A 22680-nucleotide genomic window follows, 5' to 3' on the forward strand; every position below is an offset into this window, starting at 1 on the left:
TTTGTCCCAGTTTCACATTACGTGGCTTTGGATTCCAATTATGTGTTCGAAGGTCAGTGTGGAAATGAGTTCAGGTAAAGCTTTGGAAGTGTATTTTAAGTTAGAGCATGCAGACAATTCGTAGAGTGAAAATGTGCTACCTGTAACAGCAGCCCAGTCAGTAGAACTACTGACTATTTTAATAATGGAACATTTGGGGAATTGCAGCAAAAGAAGCTATGTCTGAATGTTCTCAGGAATCTCTGAAATCATATTACAATTAAAATCTCTGAAAGCATATTAAAATTCCTCCATAAGAAGTTATATGTGAATGATTATTCAAATATACCATCAGCTTTGGGTAACGATGTTCATATTCTGCTTTAAAACAGAATTGTTTTTACTTGCTCTACTCGAGAGAATCTAATTTTGAATCATTACAAGAGCCAATGAGGTAATAGTGATTTAAAATTTCATGTAGACATCTTAATCAGCAGGTCATTTCACCCAATCAGTGTAAGAGTGAGAGTATTTTAAAAGTATCCCATTTATGAGTAAGCGATAACCATGTCTTTGTCACATTCTACCAATTACACATTCTAAAAGAGGATGGTGTCATCACATTTGTGACAGTACACACAGCTTTTCACAGTTATTATTAAAATGGCACATGCTGGGGCAAACAGTGTTTATTAGGATTAATTTAAGACAAGGGGTACTCACTAAGCATGAATTGTATATGATCACTTCCATCATTCACCTTGCAGTTTATCTCATGCCTTATAAAGAGATTGAGATCATATTGACTGCTCATTTTAGTCTTAGATACTGGCCAGCAGGAGCTGACTGAATTCAACTCTCAGGCCTGAGGAAGGCAAGCAGTAGCCTGCAGCACACAGCACTCCCAGGCTGCAGCAGGACAGCACAGTGGGCAGTTGTGGCCAGCAAGGGTTTTGGGGAATTACGACTGCCTGTCCTTTCAGGAGTTTCATGTGGTAGGCTGAGGAAAACTAGTAATGCCTAACAAAGTTTGCACTGATCAAGCAGTTCTCCAGCAGGCTGTAAACACCATCTGAGAGGACGGACTGCTTTTGTTGCTTAGGGCCCACCAACAGATGACTATGGTGCTCCACAGAAGTTCAGGAGGCTGATCCCAGATGCTAGCAAGAGGGAAGGGCTGGAAATGGCGGTGAACCTCCAGCACACAGAACCACCATTTCTAAGCCCAGGCACCTAGGAAAATCGGAATTTTCTTTCTTTGAGTCTTGTTGGAAGCTCAGGAACTTTTATGTTCCTCCTGCTGAAAAGGGTTGCTGTAAGTACAGCTTGGGCAGAACAGCCAGTTAAAGAGCCCTTGAATGCAGAGGAGATGGGAATCAAGGCAGCAACACAGGGGCCACCCCTACATACCATGACATGGCTTCAGCTCTTTGTCACATCTGCATGGCACAGCAAATGAGGCACATCTGCCCCACAATGTTAGCAGACTTCCATGTAAGGCCATTTGAGTACTCACATGACATTATCAGATTTCCACCACATACAACCCAAACCTACACATTCCCTACCTTTATATATAAATAAAAAATAAAAATAAAAACCCTCACAGATCACCACCCTTCTGGTCTCACTGCAGCAACCCATTATGAAGAGCTGCCATTCCTGAGGCTGGGGAATGCTGGGCAAGAGAGTAGGAGGCCCTACAAAGGTAGGGAGAGAAGTAAGTCCCCTGCACCAACACAAAGATAGTCAGCATTGAGATACCATGTAGTGTAAAATAGCCCCCACAATTAGTGATAGCACCAAGAATGCCTCAGGGGCTGCTCCCTCACACATCAAGAGCATGCCTGCACTGCCACAGGCTGCCCTCACTGAAATCACGTTTGACCCTATACACACATCACCAGTACCTTCTGGGCCAGCAAGGAGGTCACTTCAAAGTGAGCAGCTGCAGGAACGCTGAGTATTTTCTTGTATTTCTCCTCAGCCCAGCACTGATGCTGAGGGCAGTCACAGGTATGGGGAAGGGCATGAGAAGAGGTAGTTCTGGATAGGGAAACGGTGAACCAAGCCCAGCTTGCTGGCTGGGAGAGCAGGGCTCCTGCTCAAACAATCACTAGGCGTACTTGGTTTGCCTAGTCCAGTCTTTGCATGCAGGCAGCATCTGACATATTTGAGGACATGCCACATGAGCTTGCTGAGTCTGTAACTGAGAAGGGATAAGCGCAGCCTGAAGACCATATCCCTACCTCTGCTTCACCTTCCCTGGGATAGCCAGCACCTCTGTGGCATGTCAGTAAATTCTCGGACAATCCACTCAGGCCTTACCTATGCTTCAGAAACAGACTCTGCAGTGCCTTCCTTTTTACAGACAATGTAGAGAAGGGGGTCACACTTCCTTCTGGGAAGGAAGGTTTTTGCTCCTCCTCTGGGTTAATAGAAGCAAGAAAAGCTCATCTTGTAGCTGTGGCTTCCTAAGTGTGGGGGAAGACTAGCTATGAAGTGGCCAAAGTGCTTGCAGGTGGCAGCCCAGGGCCAGGTGGAAAAGGCTGGGTGGGGAAGGTGCAGAGGACGTGTCGCTGCAGACGAGAGGGCTGCATGGGCAGATGGTGCTGAGCAGGTCTGGGCAGGTATGGCACACTTGCAGGTGCAGAGCTGCAGTACAGGTGCCATGCCATATGGCTCTGTTGGACACGTATGAGGGTGCTCCAGGGAGAAGCACTGACAAGTGGAGATAGTCCAGACCATACCTGGGAGGTAGGGGGGCAACAGAAAAGGTTTCTGAGGAATGGCCCCCAGCATCCTAGCTGGGGCACTCCCAGGGAGCCCCAGAAGGCACACAATGGCAATAAAGCCTTAAAAAATAAAGCAATAAAGCAGCACAGGAGCACTTCTACTGGGCAGAAGTTCATAGCTGGCTAGCTGGCTAGCTGGCCTCCCTGCGCCTGCCAATTCTTCTGCTCCAAGTTGGATGAAGACACTTCACTTGCAGGGCAACTGAATGAACAAATTCTATTTCCCAGTAGGAACAGGAAAATTAAAGGGCTTGGGGAGTTCCCCACCACTTATTTGGAAATGTCTTGTGAGTGATTAACTCTGCACCAGAAAGGAAAAGCAACTTAATATAAAATGTAGTATGCATCAATGTCAACCACAGTGCCATCCTAACCATGTGATCCTTTCTTCCAAAGGTCATACAATTTTCAAAAGCATGCCTTTGACGAAGTGAGTGAAAAAATCTCAAATCCCATATTAATTTAGAAATTACAATTTTTTTCTTCCTTTATTCCCCCCTTTTTTTACACTGGGATAAGAAGAAACTATGAAAGTAGGAACTACCATGAAAGAGCTTGTAGAAATAATCATTTTTTTATATTATTTTTTTATTTTTTCTTCAATGGAACTACATGAGTACAGGGGCTCATTTTGTCCAGATTTAATCCTTCTCTTCTGGAGCCTTAGAGACTTGCAGAAGGAGAGCCTGAATCTATTTTCACTTTGTTTTATGGGAATATTATTTTGATTATCATTTTACTACTATTTAAAAACCCTAGGAGTTCCTGCAGCTGTTTGGTCACATAATAACAGGCTCTAATTTCTCATGCATGGTACCCAGCATGGTGTATCACAGAAAAGGCCCCAAACCTGCTCCTGAATTCTAATAAGCGCATGTGTCACTTTGTAGGAGATCAGAATCCTGTCCAAATTCTGCAAAGTCTAACAGAACAACAGTTGCCAAATGACAAAACCTATCAGAAGAAAGAGAGTAAAAAGGCACGTCTTTGTTCACAGCTTCAGTACTGGCAAGAGGAATGTCAAGGTTTCCAAAATAAAGCCAGTTAACCACTATAACTGCTATTAAATATAAACAAGGACATCAAAATAGAGATGTTGGAAGCCAGGATAAGAACATTTGAAACAGTAGCTATGTATACAATGACAGTTTTGTTAGCATCGCCTGCTCCTGGAACACCGGACAGCACCACCAGCTGCGCAGGGAACAGAGGCAGGAACCTCTAGGGCCTCCAGCACCCAAGTGGCTGGGGGCAGTCCCAGGCCAGGTGGTTGTGCAGTGATGCTGCAGCCTGGTGGGAGCAGTAACGGGACTGCAGAGACACACATCTTGCTCCCCTTTACTGTTGTGCAGGAGACGTGCTATGCAAGGAAGCAGCAAGACTGCTTTCGCTGCCATTTGCCCCAGTAACTCCCCTCATCTTAGCTGATGCAAGCAAGCTAAATTCATAACAGCAGCCCAGTTGTTTTAAAGGGTCATAGCCAGAGAAGAATGGATTAGATTTATTCTGCTGCTGTGGCAGTAAGACAATATGTGCTAGCATCCTAAGCCAGATAAAATAACTTGGAAGATAATATAAAAGTGAGAACTTAATGGGCATTAGTTAGTCTCTTAAAAATACCACTATTTTCCTTGCATAGAGACAGCTGTTGAATAAATGCACTGCTCAGCACTGATCATCCATATGACATGGTAGATGAAGATGGCGTTTTCCTAAGTAAGAATTATGCTCTTGCCTGTACACAAAACTGCATCCATTTAATTTAATGAGTAAAGAAATGGATGCAGCACAGCCAATATGCAGACAAAATTCAGGGGGTAAAATAACATTGCATGCATCTAGCTAAGACTTACAATTTTAGCAGCCTTGTGTTCAGTCCAAGCACAACGTAAATAGACTGAGATCCTAGATGTGAGGAAGAAGAGAAATAAGAAGAGAAATTACAGAAATAAGTGATCCACAACCTGTGGAGTCTGTGCTGGTCTTTCAGAGCTGTGAAAAGAAAACAAACAGGATTGTTCATCTGCAGAATTGCACTTAACTGCTATGTGAGATGTAGTCATTATTGGACTACTCCTGGTGTTTCACTTAAACAAAAGAAATACGCTAAAATAATTAACAGATGTCATTAAACTACTGTGGTGTTTAACATATATTGCACTTATTAATGTTGACAATTCATTATTTAAGGTTTTATGGTAATACCTCCATGATAAATATTTCTATGAATTCTGAAGTCAGGAGTAGGAAAGAGAAGTCTGCACACTACAAACTGCAACAAAACCAATGAGTTGTCAAAATAAAATGAGCTATAAAAACAGTAATACTCAGGCAACATCACTCTCATATGAAACACCTAATGATGCCACAGGCACATTAGTAGGGAAGTGCTCATGAAGATCATGAAGAATTAGGAGAAGATAAATAAATAAAAACCCTGCCCCTAAAACCACTTGCCAAGCTGTTTGTAGATTCTGCTGCAGGCAGTTTCTTGAAAAAGATGGAGACATGAGTGGAGACAGTCAGTGGCTATTAGATGCTGATGATGGAGAGGGCAAACAGAAGAATTGATGCTAGAGATTAAGGGCTGCATTTTGCTTTCAATTATATCTCACGTCTCAACATTTCATAGTATTTAAATGAATTTGTTACATAAGGCATTTCTCCCGTCTACACTGCTCAGCAGCCATATTCTCCTTTCTGGTATGGACTGTCTTGGGAAAGTTGCCAAGCTGTGACAGAGCAATGCATAGAAGGAAATCATGCTCATGTGCTGGGGGTGGGGAAAGCTGCAGGTGAACAGATCCAGTGCAGCAATGTATATACAGGCTCCTGTCTCAAAAACTCAGGGTTTAAATGAAATGGGAGCCAGTACACTTTTACAAAAAAAGGGTGGACCCAGACTCTTAGGGGAGTAAGCTACTACCTGCCTGCCAGGACCTGCCCAAAAAGACCAGGCTCTTCCTACAGAATTCAGTGAATGTCCTCATTGTTTTTAATATTCATTATTCTATTTATTCATAGCCAAGCACTAAGGTAGTTGTTGCCTCTTCATCTCTAGACCTCAAAGTGCTTTACAAAGGAGATTATTATCAACAAAGGAACACAGACATCTACATTTGGGCTTTGGATATAAAGAGCATCTCAGTTCACCAGCACAGTAGATTTGCCAATTGAATCATAGAATCATAGAATATCCCGAGTTGGAAGGGACCCACAAGGATCATCGAGTCCAACTCCTGGTACCGCACAGGTCTACCCAAAAGTTCAGACCATGTGACTAAGTGCACAGTCCAATCACTTCTTAAACTCCAACACATTTGAGCTTTACTCTAGCCACCTGCCCTGAAAACAATCTCCAAATCTCAGGGGGGATGGGGGAAGCCTTTTCAGCGGAAGTTCGGTGACACCAACATTTACAGAGTATTAGGCAGTCCTGCATAACACCACACCTGGCTGAAAAGGCTCTCAAGGAAACTCTCACCTTTAAGTCTACAACACCGGGGCAACCTCTGGGCGCCGCTGCATCAGACCAGGATTTGTTACCATGAGCTACTGCTGTCGATTAAAGCAGTGAGCACTTTTAACTGCTTCATACCTGAAGACAAGATTTACCATCCTTTTGCCATCTTCAATTGTTATAGTAAAAGACAGGTGAGGAAATGTGCTTGGGCTGATAAATTTTTTGGCAGTTTTGCACTGCACACAGACTAAGATTTTCTCATCTTAATGACCTGCAGCTGAAACAGATGTTTTGCTTTAGTGTTTTAAAAGCACTTCACAAAACTTAACACTAATTTATTCTTTCACAGTGCAGAAAAAAGATGTTTGATATCGTTACTCACATAACAGAACAATGTGAAAAATTGAAACAGATGTTTCTCATTTAAGCATGAATAAAAAGGAAGTGAAAGAAAAAAGATGATGTAGAGGTAATGATTAAGAGAAATGTGAGAGCTTGGTTAAGTCAAGACAATTTCTTACGCATCTCCAGTCAGTCCTGAAAGATATTTCTAATGACTTGGTCCCTGATTCAACAAGCACATGGAAGTGCTTAACTCCAGCTGTGGATGTTGTCTCACTTGCTTCATTGATAATATTTTTAAAGCTGTAGCCAAATGAATGTTTTATAGTTAGCAGTTGAGGATGGAGGGATCAACAGCATTGTTCCTGTAGATAGTAAAGCACTGACTCTTCATAAACTACAGACATCTAAATTTGAGTATCAGCACAGAAATAAAGTCAAACTGAAAATACTTTGCTTCCTGAAACCAGAAGGGCTTTGTTTTTACTGCAGCACAGACAGTGCATCATGAGACCCTGCAGCAGCAAGAAGGGCCCCATTACATGCTCCCCTGCCGAGAGCCCCAGTTCCCCCAGGGCAGCGGTGCCTGGCAGCTGGGCCCTGCTCCTCTGGCACCAGCCTCTCACCTCCGCCTGTCCCCAGCAGGATAGCTCCTGCTCCAGCTGCAGGGCCGCTCTGAGTAGACACCTTTAGGAGACCTCCAGTGAGTCCACTTTCACTGCAGAAAAGCAACCCCTTCCCAGTCCTGGTAGTTCCGTGTCTGGCAGGATTCAGATGCAGTCTGAAGAACACACCTTTCAATGCTTGTGCGACTTTTTGTCTAAAATTCCCATGGCAGGTGAAGGACCTTATTGCACTCTACAGGTACCTGAAGGGAGGCTGTAGCGAGGTGGGGGTTGGTCTGTTCTCCCACGTGCCTGGTGACAGGACGAGGGGGAATGGGCTAAAGTTGCGCCAGGGGAGGTTTAGTTTAGATATTAGGAAGAACTTCTTTATTGAACGGGTTGTTAGTCACTGGAATAGGCTGCCCAGGGAAGTGGTTGAGTCACCATCCCTGGAGGTCTTTAAAAGACATTTAGATGTAGAGCTTAGGGATCTGGTTTAGTGGAAGATTTGTTAGCGTTAGGTCAGAGGTTGGACTCGGTGATCTTGGAGGTCTCTTCCAACCTAGACTATTCTGTGATTCTGTGATCCAAGCATGCCAATGCAGACCACTGGGCTTAGAAAAAAATGTCCCCCTCCTTTCTTCCTTCCTTCCTTCCCTCCCTCCCTCCGGAGTGGAGCCTAGTCCCAGAGCCTCCCCAGGGCTCAGCTGGCAGAGGGCAGGGACAGCCAGGAGAGAGCTGCGGATCTAACACCCTTCACCACCACCACCCAGGAGAATCCTTCCGGCTATTTCAGCACGCCAAGCGCCTGCTCAGTTTCCAGTCTTTGTTACCCCTAAGAAAATGACACTGTCTCCAGCCTCACAGAATTATTTTTGGTCCATCTACAACAGCACAGTCTGCCCTTTCCAGGGCAACCTGGCCCCAACCAGCCTTTCAGAAGTGCAGCTACTCCTGGTGTTCCCAAAAAGGAGGAATGGCAAAAGAAACATTCAGATTCCTTAGGGATTACAGCACTGTTAAAAAATAAATAAATAAAAAATCCCTTTGTTTCCAGACTGTACTAATCTATTAGGAACCATCAGATAGAAATACAGAGCAGTATGTAAGTCCTTTTACAAAGGAATACTGAGAAGGAAAAATTGAAAACTAAGATTCAAATTCTTGTTTGAGTTTTAAGGAAATGTTCCAATTCTAGGAAACTGTCACCTTCCACTCACTGTTTGTAACATTAAAATAATGTTTCTGAAATTGTCACTGATTTCAGCACAGTTGCTGAGAGAGATTTGGTCCTGTGTGCAGTCCACAGACTGTGCATGCAGAATTAATAATCTTGTTAACATTGCTATGTGCAAACGCTCCTAGGATGCAAAGAGATTTGTATTTCAGATTAATATTTTATGGAAATTTTGTGTGTATATGATAAATGAAAAAATGGAGACACACAAGGGGACATGCAGAACATGTGCTTCAAGTGTGAGAACTGCATTAATTCTTAAATGTTTGCAATGACCACAAGATGGTTAAGGAACAAAAAGATTTATTATTGTAATTACATAGGAGGAGTGAGTAAGAGAAGAAAAGAGAGAGAACAAGGGAGCTGTTTCATGTTACAGTTTCTTCAGCTGCAGAGCTGGCTTGAGAGGTTCTCCAAAGCCTCCGGCCTCCATCCTGTCTACGCGATGTGCCTTCCCCTGGCTGCAGATTACCACCCCTTCAATTCTGCCAATTCAACTGTTTGCATGTTCGAGCTCTTAACTAGCTCTTAATCACAACATGGAGTCACACCCTTAGTCTGCTTGGTCTCTCACTCATATTCAGCTGCTGTCTAACAAGGGGCAATACTGTATCTCAGCACTGATACAGTGCTGCAGATATGAAACAGGCACAGAAGGGAGACTGAGAGCAGGTCTCAGAGCTGGGTTTTGAAAAGGAGGGTTATTTGGAGAGATCACTGGTTCCCTGCTGCTTCAGCTTCTGGGTCACCCCCTTCCCCACCTTTCTAGTCGTCCTTGTTCCATTGAAGTTATATTGCTACTCTGGAATGGCACAAAGCTCCCTCATGCTTCAACTATAAAAAATGTAATATTGTATTTGTCCAAAAACCTACGTAAGTAAAAGAAGATCCCTGAGGGGATATTATTAACTGCCTTCTACTTATCATTGATGGTTATTCTCTCAGACAACTCTCCTGTTTAATCTTTATGCTCTCAACAATAACCCTCTCTCTTTTTGATCAAGTGTTTAATTTTCTTGAAAGATTTTCTCTGACTTTAGTTATTATTGAAAGGGATTTTAATTTTACCCCAACTCTTTAATGGCTAAATCTTACATATCCACTATTTCAGATAGGGGTATTTCAGTTATTCTAAGTAAATAGTTCAAGGATTTGGTCTTGATAGGTAGCTGGAAAATTTCAAATCAAAACAAAATTGAAATTGAACTTTCTGTTCCACTCCAGAATAGAGTTTTTAGTCTCCTTGAGTGACCTGTCAGTGCATTGGAATAAGAAATGGATACTGCTAGACTGCTACAGAGCATACTCCTGTGTCAGGGAGTTTCGTCAATGTGAGTGGCAGCCCTGTATGTGAAATCAGTTAGCTGGTTATTTCATCTGCAGCTGATGAAAGATAAACAAGACAAAAAAGACAAACAAAGGGAAGCGGTGATGTAGAATGTATTCTTACTTTCGTAGTCTCCACAGGCAGTATTATCGCTAAATTTCCTCTAATTGTTTACAGTAGAACTTTAAAGAATAACAGTAGAGAAAAATAAAGAAAATGCCAGTTGAGGTTCAGCAGAGAGCAAAGCCCAGAAACCTCTGAAGCCTGCTTGCTTTCCCTTCCCACAAGCATCCTCAATTCTTCCCCATGGTCACTGTAGCTCTGCAGCCCAGTCGAAGACCAGGTTATGAGTAAATATCTAGTAATATTTAGGAGAGCCCCCTTAGGAGATCCCAAACTGTTCTGGAGCCAGTAAAATATTAGGTTGGGCCCTTGAATTTGTCAACTCTACTCCATGTTCCCAATAGTGGTTTACTGTCTTTGCTTGCCCTGTCTGAAGGGGCATGTGTGAAATCACGGAGCCACTGACTGAAATACCTAAATATTTCTAACAGCACTGCTGCTTCTCAGAAAGCACCAGTTCACCTCCAGCATAGGACAGACTTTTTTGAATCTCCAAGGCTCAAACAAGAGATGTGTGGAGAATCTTTCTGTGCTGCCCTTCACAGTTGCATTCAGATCTTCCCTGCTTAATGAGCCATGGGCTGTTGCTCTGAAATAGAGGACATTAACAGTTCAGAAAAAATAAACCCCTGCAGCTTAATCACCTGGCTTCCTCGTGGGCCCAATTCCAGCAGAGAGTATGAAAGCAGAATATCACCATATACACTGTCTGACTGATAAGCACATTAGCCAATCGCTACGCCTGGCTTTGACAAGCATGTAGTATATGGGTCCTATTCCATTGTTAATTTCAAATAAATAACAGAGGACTCCAAATGTCACTATATTCACAAAAATTGACAACTGTGTAGCCATCATGATTCTCTTTGCATTCCTCTTTCTCTGTGCCAATGAAATGATGTCTATTTCATACTTCTTGACTTTTAAAGTGAATGTTTTATTACTTTCTAAACAGCAGTAAACTGCTTTTTAAACAGTAAATGTGGTGGACCCAGAAGGGTCCACCATACAGTAATCCTTGCAAAGACCAGGATCTTAATTCACCTTGAAAACTACACTTTGCTAGAATCTGGTCACTAATGGTTCTGCTCCTTGGTAAACCACTAGTAGCTTTATTATTACTTAACACATCCACTCCATCTTAGTACAAAAGTAGTAGTATGAAAAGGAAACAGGATTAAAAGTTGGCCAAAAGAATGACAAACCCTTTGCCAAACCCTAAACATAGCATAGGTGGGACACAGTGCTTAATTATCTAGAAACACAGAGAAAAGAAAAACAACCAGTTGTGCTGTTATCACGATCTGCCCCATCGCACAGCAGTCAGCTTAGAAAACACAGATGGGATATGGCAGTAAACAGTTAAACAGACCTGAACTGCTCCAATTTATGTATCAACAATAACTGCCCCATCACCATAACCCAACTCTTTACCCCTGCCTGCTCCAGCCTTCCATGGTTTGGGAGACTTTTTGAACAGTGATTCTATCATAAAATGAAGTAAATACCAGCTCTACCTCTTGCTCATTTCTTACTCACCTTCAGTCTATTGTTGGGTCAAATTTCAGTCCCCCTGAACTCATTTAGCATATTAGCAAGGAAGGGTGAACACCCATCCTCATTTCTTCCCCTCACAATCTACCAGCTTGTTTCCCAACATCTCCATTGTTACAGCCTGTAGAGGCTACAGGAGCATGCTGCTTTGATTGCCTCTACCTTATCCTTCCAACAGGTCATGCAGGTCAGTGGCATATCTGGAATAAACTGGCATTGTTACTTCAATTGTCAGTCATGCTTCAGCTGGAAGGCAGAGTCCCATTAGCAGGGAGACTGAAGAGCTGTATAGCAAAGCAGAGGACAGTAGCCTCTTTGATTGCAACTGTGCACTTCAGCTCCTGCCTGTTAACAGGTATCCACGGACACCACTGTTCCCCTGGCTCTGTTTCCCTTTGATAATTTTGCGTTGCTATTGGAACACTTCAGTAAACAGGGCCCCTGTGACCATGCACCACAGGCTAGATCCTCCACAGATTAAAAGCCAAAAAAAGACATGGTGTTTTTGCTGAGATGAGGGTTTGGCCCTGTATTCTTAGTGTTTCTCTGCCACCAAGCAGGGCCTCATCAGGCAAGATACTGAGCGCACTGGGTCTAACACCAAGTGAATGGAGTGCGCACAGCACCACAGATTCCTTAGAAAAGGTCCTTTACAAAGAACAAGCTGGATGTTACCAAATGACCTGCACGTGGGCTCCCCATAAATACAACAGAGCTTCAAACTGGACTTTTTTGTAGAACTCCAGCCTGTGCTGTCGCAAGCCCTCAATCTGTGCACATTAATTCCTCACTTCTTTGTAGAGGCAAAAACACTGCTGAGAGGGATGCAAACATATATGCTTTATGATGATGCATAAAGACTCTGCCTGGAGTCTCCCAAACAAGCTTTTCCTTCGCTTTAGTGGCATGCGAACAGTGCACACTACATGCTTTAAATGGGATTCGAGTCACTTTTTTCATTGCTACTAGAGCAGGTACTGCTGGAGATAAAAGCAACTGTCTCAGAAGAGCAGGTATGACATCTGGTACATAGCACCAAAAATAAATCTTTAACTTCCTCTCTTACCTGCCAAACCTGCTCCAAGGAAATTCTGCTTGGGAAATATTACAAATGCACACTGCTCTCTGATTTCAAAGGAAGAACTGACCTATTTTTTCTTTGCCCATTTTAAACATTTCCTATGACAAAGTCAGTTTGCTTAAACAATAGGTTATGTTTGGAGTAACCCAAATCATGACAGAAAACTACATGCATATGACAAAGCCAAGTGGCCTCATATTTGCACAAGAGGTAATTCACGCTGTTAATGCTATTTATAGAGCAGCAGCACTTTGAGGACCCAGTCAAGCTCAGCACACGTACTTGGTAGGCACTAAACAAACATAAAATCCGATAGTCTCTCCCCTGCAGTGCCTCATACTTAGGATTTATGGAGACTGATTGTGTCAGTCGCCATGCCATTTGGGAGCAGTCCCTTGGAGAATTATTTTCTCTGGTCATATTTGCGTAATAAGTATTTTCCACATCCGTTCAAAGGTCTACCTGGCTTATAAGATGGAAGATTTGTGTATTGGCGGAGGTGACCTACTTAAATCAGGAACAATTAAAGACCCACTTCCTATTTACAGGCTTGACTAAGGAACCACACACAAAAAAAAATCAAATGAAATCAGGAAATGTTTCTCAGTGCTACAGTTCTGGTCATATGGTAGGGTCTATAGGGTGGGATCAAAAAAGGCAGTGCTTGTGATTCTTTATTAGCAATGTAAATAGGACACATTTGGAGGTTGTCACCATCCCGATCGCTCATCTGGTTTTATTAGTCTTCGTTCTTTATTCTTAGTGTCTTTGGTTTTCAGCGCTTGTTGTTAAAGTCAGTTATGTTATAGGCATCTGTTTAGCATATTCTATATGAAAATTCAAATGGAGATGAAAAACAGTAAAATAAATATATGCAGTTTCCATGTCACATATATATTTGACTGTAGCATGTCAAATACAAAAGAATTGTTTATCACTTTGAAAGTCTGCTTGTTTGTTATGTGCATTTCTTTTTTACCAGCAGATGGCAGCTTACCATTATTTTAAAGAGGTTCCTTTGTTAATATCTTGTATTTTTAAGTTCTACGTGGTTTGTAAAAAGCCTTGAGCCCATCTCAAAGTTAATTTTTAATTCGATTTCCTTGTGCATCATCCACTCTAGAAAAAGCAATCTGGACTGAGCTATCTGTTTCAGTTTACAACCCTGCTGTTGACTGAGGCTAAACATTATCTATAGAGTTACCTGACAGCAAGTTCAGCCAGCACCAGCAGGCATTATCCAGTCTCAAACATTCACTGCTGCTACCAGCCCCCTGAGGTCCACCTTACACTCCCTGACTCCTGTCTGCACTGGGGAAATTGCACACAATGTAATGAATACCAGTAGCAGGAAACACATTAAGGATGTGACTGTACAAAGAGGCCAGTGGTTTATCTATCTCTGCGTCACTTGGGCACTGTCTGAATTTTAGATAACAAAGAGTTAAAACTATTGTCATGGCAGCAGGGGGCTGCCTCCAGCACTTCAGCAAGGAGGACCATGGGCACAGGGAATCTGTGCCAGGAGACACAGCCTGCAGGGTGCTTCCAGAAACCCTGCTGCTGCCAAGGACCACCCTCTAACCCAGTCAGAGGCACAACTACAAGACAATCCTGACTGGTCTTGCACAGGGCTGACAACAAGCGCTTTTCTGCTGAAAATTTCCAACTGGGAATGCAAACAAAATTAAGGGATAGGTCTGCCAGTCACATGCTGCTTTAACACATGGGCACTGATTTACCCTGGGCATTGCCTGACAGTCCTCACAGGCACAGCATTGCCAACCACATCCTAAAAGCAGGCACTGGGGAGAGACTAATGCACCAGAAGCCTCATTCTCCACTGAAACTGCAGCAACACTGCTCAGTCTGTGTGAGCCCAACTCCCCCCCTCCTACCCCAGAAACTCCCTCCTCTGTCAATACCAGCATTCAGGCCAGCCTCATGAGGCTGGACTTCTTACTCCACCAACTCTGCCACCCACCACAGCATGCAACTGCTCCTCTTGACAGCATCAGCCACAGAGATTTTTAGAGGATTGAAGCAATCACACGGACACCAGCTTCTTGCAGGAGCAGCACCAAAATGGCAAGGAAGAGCAGAACTCCTCTCACCTTACACCACAGACATGCCAGCCCAGCCTTTTGTGATGTGATGGTATTTCAGGCACATACCCACTTCTGCCAGCTCTTCAGCCACTGAGCACGATGGTGGGTTGAAACAGGCTGCAGAGAGAACGGGAGTGGGAGGGAGGAAAGGGCTTCCCTCACCTGCTCACAGGCTGGGGACAGACTGGTTTTGTGGGATTTTGTTCCTTTGTTTTTTCATTTTGCTTGCATGGCAAACTGCCCTTTCCCTAGGGCTGCACAGGTCCTCTCAAGTCCTGCAACTTTTGAATTTATGTGTTCCTTCTATTCTCACACTGAAGTGGCAAACAGGTTACAATCCAGAGATGGTTTTGCATCTATTAAACAACTAAACAAATCTAAAAGTTCCTAAATAAAGAGTACTGCTACACACCAGCCTGTGGGCTATCTTGGGAATGCAGGGCTTTCTTTTGCAAGCAGTCCCACTTAGCCTCTTTCTAATGATTTGCAGAGGGAGTGAGAAATTCACCAGTGCTAGTAAATAAGGAGAAGTTGAAAACAACAGAGTGCACAGATGCATTATACAAATAGACAAAGAGAGATTAAAAACCTGGGGAGGAGAAAGGAAATGGGACATTATCTGGGAAAATCAGGAGCCCATTACACTGCAGGAACTAATAGGACACACATGTACATGATACCAGGCACAGGCTAACCAGGGAAAGGGCCAGGGGAAGCACGCGCACTTCTGTGCCACTGGATCCTTTCACAAGATGGCCCCCATACAGATGGGGCTGGATCCACCTCAAAACCTACAGTGAGGAGCAACAGGATGACAAACAGGAAAGGAAACTGCGCTTTGAATATCACAAGAAACCGCTGACACCAAGATGAATGATGTGCTGCCAAAAATTTAATCATCTGGGACTTTTAAAGCTAGGCTGGACCAAGAGAGACAGCTCAGCACTATCAGGAAGGGACTAACAGGCTAATTCTGAAGATTCCTGAAGATGCAGAACACTGGGTACCCATCATGAGGTCTGCATAGGCAGAGCTGTGCTTGTAAAGTAAGACTGATACAATTCCAGCAGTCTTTTGTAGGAAAAAAGAGCAAATGCATGCATACATGAATCACTCAATGACTTTTCAGCCTTTCATAGTTCCCTAGACAATCATACAAGCAGAAAAGACATGTCAGTCAACCTCTTTTCCTTGTGCAACTGTATAGACAAGAAGGTGTCCAAGTGACCCTGAAACCATCCTATCAACTTCTGTTTCCATCTGGGAATTATTTTAAGTAGTATTCAAAATAGATTTAACATCAGTTATTACTCTGTTTGATTATTGCATTCCTAGGATAAAGGATTTCAAAATTGTATTTTCCAGTTGAAGATTAAAGAGCTACTTCTAGGCTTTCTACCTTCTTTAATAAAGTAAGATTCAATCTAGTCTCAAAAATTGAACACTAATATAGAGGAGATTTTCTGTCATCTTAGTAAGTGTTAGTAATCATTTAGCATTCCCATTACTTTCCCACCTAAATCTTATCTACTCATGTTGAGAAGCAAACTGGATTTCTTATACATGTCACTGTCATCTTGCAGACACTCAGGGATATGCCCCAGTGTTGGACCTCAGCTTTTCTGCTCTGCCTGGCAGAGTGAAAGCAGGTTTGCGCCGGAGGGCAGCTTTTCATGCCTGTGACACACAGGTACCACCTGACCTGAGCAACCTGCTCCCTCTCAGGGGAGGCAGGTGCATTCAGTGGAAAACACAGCTGGCTCACTGCATGGTCGATGTAAAAATAGCATCTAGGAGCCACATTTGATGCTGCAGTGTGTAGTCAGCACTGGAAAGCAACACTTTCCTCCAGAGTGCAAGACAAGCAGGGATCCTTTTAATTGTCCAATCATGCACATCAGCAAGCAGTGGAAGTCTATTTAGCTAGCCTTGCACTTCTTCTATGCACATCATCACCTTCATATTGCAGGGAAAGTCACAGCACTTGCCTATGACTACAGCGTATGTCCCCAGAAAGAGGGGCCAGGGGAAGGAGGAACAGAAAACATTATCTCTTGGCAAGGTGCAGAGCCAGGCCCGCTCAATCTCCCCTTGCAGAGCTGAGGTTAGCTCCTGGTCCTGCTGCTGGTGAAAACCAAGGGAAAATCCCACATCCTGATGAGAGTCTGGAGCAAAATTATGCTCCATGGGTATTGTCTGAGATAGAGTGTTGCTTTATTTCAAAGTTGACCTTGCTAAAACATGAGTTCTAATCATCACATGATACAGGATGGAGAATCTCTTAATTTACCCAGAAACTGCCTCTAGGCCAAGAGCACTCAGCCTCTTCGTAATCTTCTGCACTGTGTCATAGTAAAAGCTAAATAAACACCAGGACTCAGCCTAGGTTTGCCACTCTACAAACATGCACTGCATTGGGAGGAAGGAAGAGTTGCAATCCAAGCCTAAAAGCCAGGGTGTGCATTTCCTCCCCATCCCCCTTTTTCCCCCTGGCTTTATGCCAAAAGCAGAGCAGCAACCAGGTGACCTTATCTGCTATCAGCACCTTCTGTTTTTCTGTGTTCCCTATCAGAACACAGAGAAGCCATGATGCTGAACAAGTACAGAATCTCGCTTTGCACCAAATTTCCCACCTCCCTTGTGAGGCACCGTGCCAAACTCTTTGCCACTTGAGTGATATGAAAAGCAGATGAAGGCTGATCAAAAACTGCAGTTTTGCCCATGATATGCAGCGAATGTATAATTAGAAATTAATATTTATGGACTGTGCTCCTCTATCATCATTCTTCTTCCACAAAGTATTGCTACAATGTCACTTAGAAGACAAGAAGGGGTGAGAAGTCTCTGAGTGGAGAAACACGGCAGAGTACCATGTAGGGAACAGAAGCAGATCAGAGCCTCATAGTACTTGGCTATAATGAGACAGTGGCCTGCAGGACAGGGACAGAGCAGCCCCAGGACAGGAGAGCTTCAGGACGTTAAATACCTGGTGGCTGAGAGCTGGTGCAGCTGCAGCAACCAAGACAGGTTTGTCTTCTTCTGCTGTGAGCAGACCTGTGGGCTCCTTCCCGGTGGAGGCGGACGTGGGTCGGGTCACGTGCAGCTGTGTCCCTGGAGTCCGGCTTCCTGCAGCATGCTCTGCAGAGGGCAGCAGCTCAGTCAGCTCAGGAACAGAAGCCAGTGAAAACAACTCACCCATTCTCACGTCACATGTCTTACTACATGTCCCTGCGCAAGAGCTCTGCCTTTGCCTGTTGTTTTTTGGGTACGGTCCTAGGAATGAGCCTGGCACCAAAAATAAAATAAAAAAAAGGAGTTTCTAAATTACTGGATGCTTTAAAATACTTCTACTGTTGTGTGTGTAGCAAATTAGAGAATTAAACGTATGGCAGAAATTCAGGATTTGACTGTGTGAAGGAGGCCACATCACATCAGAAGCCAACCTATGATTAAAATCAAGAACAAAACAAGACATGGTCACCTACAGAATGGAGAACACCATCAAGTGAAGCAAAGAGCTGAAACAAAACCATTTGTGTCAAATACCCTTTTACCTCCTGGCAGCACATAAACTCCAAAAGGCCAAATTTGCTTTTGTGGCAACTTTTCTCTAAGAACTTGGGGTTTTAGTCCAGCATCTGAGATCTTTGGACAAGCTGCATGCTGCCACATATTCTGCAATTCTACTTGGCTGGAGTGTTGGACAAATGCAAGACTAATTCTCCATCCAAGGCTCATCTACTGTGGAACATATGATGAAGCACGTATACACTGGCTAAGTCATTGGGTCCTATAAAGTACAAGTGTGGCAAGGGTTAGGAACAAAAGAAATTGCAGGACGTTCTGGTGTTTCATTTACAGCTTGTTTATTGAAAATAAGGATACTTACCCTAGCCTAAATTTTGCTCAACAAAACTCAAAGTTTAAGTAAATGCAAATAGCCTACCCTGAAAATGTAAAAAATAAACAAAATATAATTTAATTTAATTTGAGCACCCAAGCAAGTCATTCACAAGTCTTTTTAATGTTTAGGAAGGAAAAGACTTAGTTCAGTCTCTACAAATGGTTTTACTTAGTTTTGTTACTTTCCATCTCTTGAGGATAATCTACTCCTAATAAGGACAATTGCTTAGATTTATTACCCCACTGAGGTCTCGTTACAAAAATCCTATTTAAATGAAAGGACAATAGAATCTTTTAAGTCCATGTAGAGTTTAATTAAAACCTGAAACAGACTCCATGTCTTCATGCATAAGAAAATCAAAAACAGATTTCAAAGCTGTTAAACTACATGTAATTGGCATAAACTACCCATTGAGCCAAAGTTAAAAAAAAATGTAGGCTATCACATGAAATTTGGAGTCTATTAATAAGTAACAAACCTGATAGAAGTGCATGGCGCCACGTTTTAGCATGCATTTTTAATTTCCCTAATTTGTTAGGCGTATCTTAGAGCTAAGATGAGACATACTAGCTGTTAAGTTGTACAAATCCAAAAGGAACGAAAAAAGAGGCTGACTGAAATCAATGCATTAACATGCACCAGTATTTAAAAACGTTTCATAACGTTCCCAAAGAGACCATGTGAACTGCAGCAATCTCAGTGCAAAACTGCTGTAATCTATGTTCCCATGTAGTGATTATTCACACATAGGAATATACAGTTCCTACAGTCATTTTTCATGCATGAATTCTTTAAAACCCCAAATCACTGACATGAATACACAAGGGGGGCCTCCCTTTCAGAAGTGAGCATTTTATGAACTCTGGAACACTTATGTGAAGATAAATGCCAGTCTGACACAGCTCTCCTGTAGGGGCCTGTGCAGCCCTCTGCAACTGCAGGCACACCAGAGCCTCCCCAGGCCAAGAGCCACCAGCAGCCCTCGGCCCACAGCTGCTGGGTCAGCACAGGGCAGACCCATGTCTTCCAAAGTCTCCCTTCCCCCTGCCACCATGCAACTGGGGCTGCATGCATAAGGAAGGGAGGTGAGCCTTACAGCTGCTTACGGGCATGCAATTTCTTTCTCAGGAAGTAATAAATTCTGAGGCAAAACAGAAAAAAAAAAAAGTTATTTTGCTTATTTCTGCATTAAATAAAAGCCACTTTTGCTTCTCTGCTTTTCCACGTGATGAAGGCCGATGGGCTGAGCAGGGCCTGCACACAGACAGGCTGTGATGAGGAGGCCCACGCAGGGCAGCTGCATGCAGCGGTGAGCGTACGGCAGCGGCTGGGAAAGGGGCAGCAACATGGCGGCCGGCCCTGCTGGCTGGCTCAGCTCGCCCGGAGGGGCGCCAAGAACGGCAAAGCACGGCCGTCACGGGGAGCCGCAGCCCGAGGCGGCCATGAGTCCCCGCCGGAGAGCCCCGCGGCACGGCGTGCCAGCCTGTCCCCTGCGCTGGCCAGCCTCGCGTGACAGATGTAACCCGCTTTGTTAAAGAACGCCTAATGGCCGCCGCAGGTGGCCGTCTTGATATTGAGGCTGTTCCCCGTTTCAACGGCAGCTCCTTCCAGCGCCGTCGTGCGCAGCCGGCACCTCCGCTCTGCAATGCCTCACACTCGGCTGGGGGCCGCGGAGTTGGGGGCCGCGTAACCGGGCAGGCCGGCGCCCTGCGCGGCCCGGGACCGCCTCCACTTCCCGCGCCCCACGAGCCCGCCCAGCAGCACCGGCACCAGCCGCATGGCACGGCCCCGCCGTCACCATGGCGGCGGCTGAGCCCGCCCCGCGGGCCAGAGGCAAGATGGCGCCCGCCCATCCTGTCTCCATGGCGACGGCCGCGGGAAGAGGGCGCAAGGAAATGGCGCCGGAGCCCAGCGGCCTGCGCTAGGCCCGGCCCCGCGGCGCAACCCGCGACAGCGCTGCCCTTCTGCCAGCCCAGCAAGGCCGTCTCGGCACCGGGAGCTGCTTTCCTGGCAGTTTTAAACCCGGCCGCACCTCTAAGCGCCCGACGATTACAGCTGTTAGTCAGTACTTGTGTGAGAAACACTCTGTAGCCAATAACCTGCGCTCAGGCGAGCATCTCAGTGAAGCAGTAATTTATTCGTGATTGCAATGGCGGGCGCCCCACAAGCAGGAGCACATCTACTAGTCACATAGTACAGTTTATAAACTTTCATTCTTGATGACCGGGACTCTCCCGTTTCCCCATTGACTGGGTAATCCAGGTTCACAACCTATCCACAGCGCTTCACAGGCAATACATGGGCTTCAGGTGCCGGCCTGTTAAATTTCAGATTTCTATTGACTTTTTGACTGCTTGAAGTGGTAATGTTTCTTCACTTACCTGACTTGACACCGTGATCTTCACCTAGAGTGGAGTCCGGTTGTCTGCATTTTACAAGGTTGTCTGTTAAGCTTTCTTATCACTGCAAGCATGTCTCAATACCACATTCCTTCCCTCTAAATGTTACTCTGCAAAAACGTTTTTATTCCCACACTTGGAGTTGTTACCAGTTCCAGATAGTGGCAAAGAGCTCATTTCCCATTGCATGCTCCTAGCAACTGGCAATGTGAAGTTCATGCTCCTCTTTTTGCAGCTCTTTCACTAGAGATACAAACCCAGCGCCATTTCAAGGCCATGTGTAAAGCTGCAAAGCTGTGATGAGATCTTGGAGCATCCCAAGCACTTTCAACCTTTCATGAGGCTACCACACAGGACTACATCTTAGTAAGTTATTACTAAGACACAAATAAAAAACACACCAATGGTGATTCCAAGCAAGATTCAGGATCTCTATTTTACTCGTGTTGTGTTGTTCACTTGTCATATGCGTGAGTTTTAGTCTGCTTTGCTTTTTGCACACATCCATTTTTTTCCCAGTAAGAACAGATAAAAAGATAAGAGACAAGCTTCTCAAAGGGCTGGAGACAGGGTATAATCAGTCACTAGTTTTAACTAATTTCACAGAACCATGTTGGCACAACAGCTGGGGTGGCACAGGGCAGGAGCAGCGCTTGGCAGCAAGCAGTGCCAGCAAGTTTTTCTGCCAGAACACATTTAACACAGAATTACACTCTCAATGAGTACTTTCATTACTGGTTAGGTTCCAGTTTCTCCATGAGCACGTTCCAGTCACACTAACTTCTAAAAATAGCTGGCCAGTCAGCACAGTCTTGTCTAGCAATAGAAACCATGGCTTCTAACTGCATCTGCATTACGTTTGTCCACAGCAGAGAAAAGGCAAAATACAGGCAATGAGGGTGAAGAATGCCCATAACTTAGCATGTCTGCATTGCTACAGATGCCTCATTACTCAGATGGTTCCTAAAGCTGTGCCTCTGGAGGTGGCAATATGTTGCCTGATAGTTTTTGTTTTCTTTTCCAAGTTATGAGATTAATTAAAGTCTAAGACTTTATGAATTAAGACAAATGACTATCTAAGACTAAATCTAAGACTATCTAAGACTGAATCTAAGACTAAATGAATTAAGTGTTAGACCAGGTGTCCCTCCCCACATAACAATAAAAGTTATGAGACAGGCTTCTTCATAAAAATATCCTGTAGGAGTCTTCCTTAGCAACCTTACCTGATCTGCCTGTGCCTTCAGGGGAGTGGATTGTTGTTCTCTCGAGCTGCTCTGAAGAGGCTGACACTCAACATGCGGCTGCTCTGAGTGCTTGCCTTGATACACAGCCTGTATCAGAACGTTTCCATATCTGACAGCTGCCTTACCTATAGCTGCAGTCACAAATCTTCCTGTGAATATAGCTTCAGCACCTGACACTGTGTCAGCCTAGCACTCCCAGAACAGGTAAAAGGATACGGAGGAGAAAGATGAAGTGCTTTACTTCCTTCTCTGCATCATCCCACCCCAGAAAAGGAAAAAGTTTCTCACAGGCCTTCAAGTCAGCAAAAGGTGTGTCCTACAATTAACGTGCGGCCCACAATACCTCAATGCATAGTTAAATGTTTCAGTGCTAACACCTGAAACCTGGAAAGCAGAGGACATTTTAAAATCAACCTAAAAGTGATTAATAACCCAAAGAAGAATATATAGCTACTTTGGGAAGCATTAATGCAGAATAAATCTAGCCAATAGCATAAGTCAGAGTTACTGCTAATC

The 22680-nt window shown here is 44.1% G+C and overlaps 1 protein-coding gene across 3 annotated transcripts in view; it reads right to left on the reverse strand.

Moving 5' to 3' along the window:
- Positions 1 to 17752, reverse strand: part of ZNF644 (zinc finger protein 644) — a 76768-nt gene extending 59016 nt beyond the window's left edge. For 2 of the 3 annotated variants that reach the window (XM_035332594.1, XM_035332591.1), the window contains exons 1-2: positions 17601 to 17752; positions 4628 to 4766 (exon numbers count right to left, since the gene is read on the reverse strand). The gene's annotated coding sequence lies outside the window, so the exon portion shown is untranslated. Of the gene's footprint in view, positions 1 to 1586; positions 1680 to 4627; positions 4767 to 17600 lie in introns of all 3 variants that reach the window. The other variant, XM_035332590.1, reaches the window with a different exon arrangement.
- Between the last annotated feature and the right edge of the window lie 4928 nt (positions 17753 to 22680).

Source organism: Oxyura jamaicensis, chromosome 8 (assembly GCF_011077185.1).
Source record: "Oxyura jamaicensis isolate SHBP4307 breed ruddy duck chromosome 8, BPBGC_Ojam_1.0, whole genome shotgun sequence".
NCBI lineage: Eukaryota > Metazoa > Chordata > Aves > Anseriformes > Anatidae > Oxyura > Oxyura jamaicensis.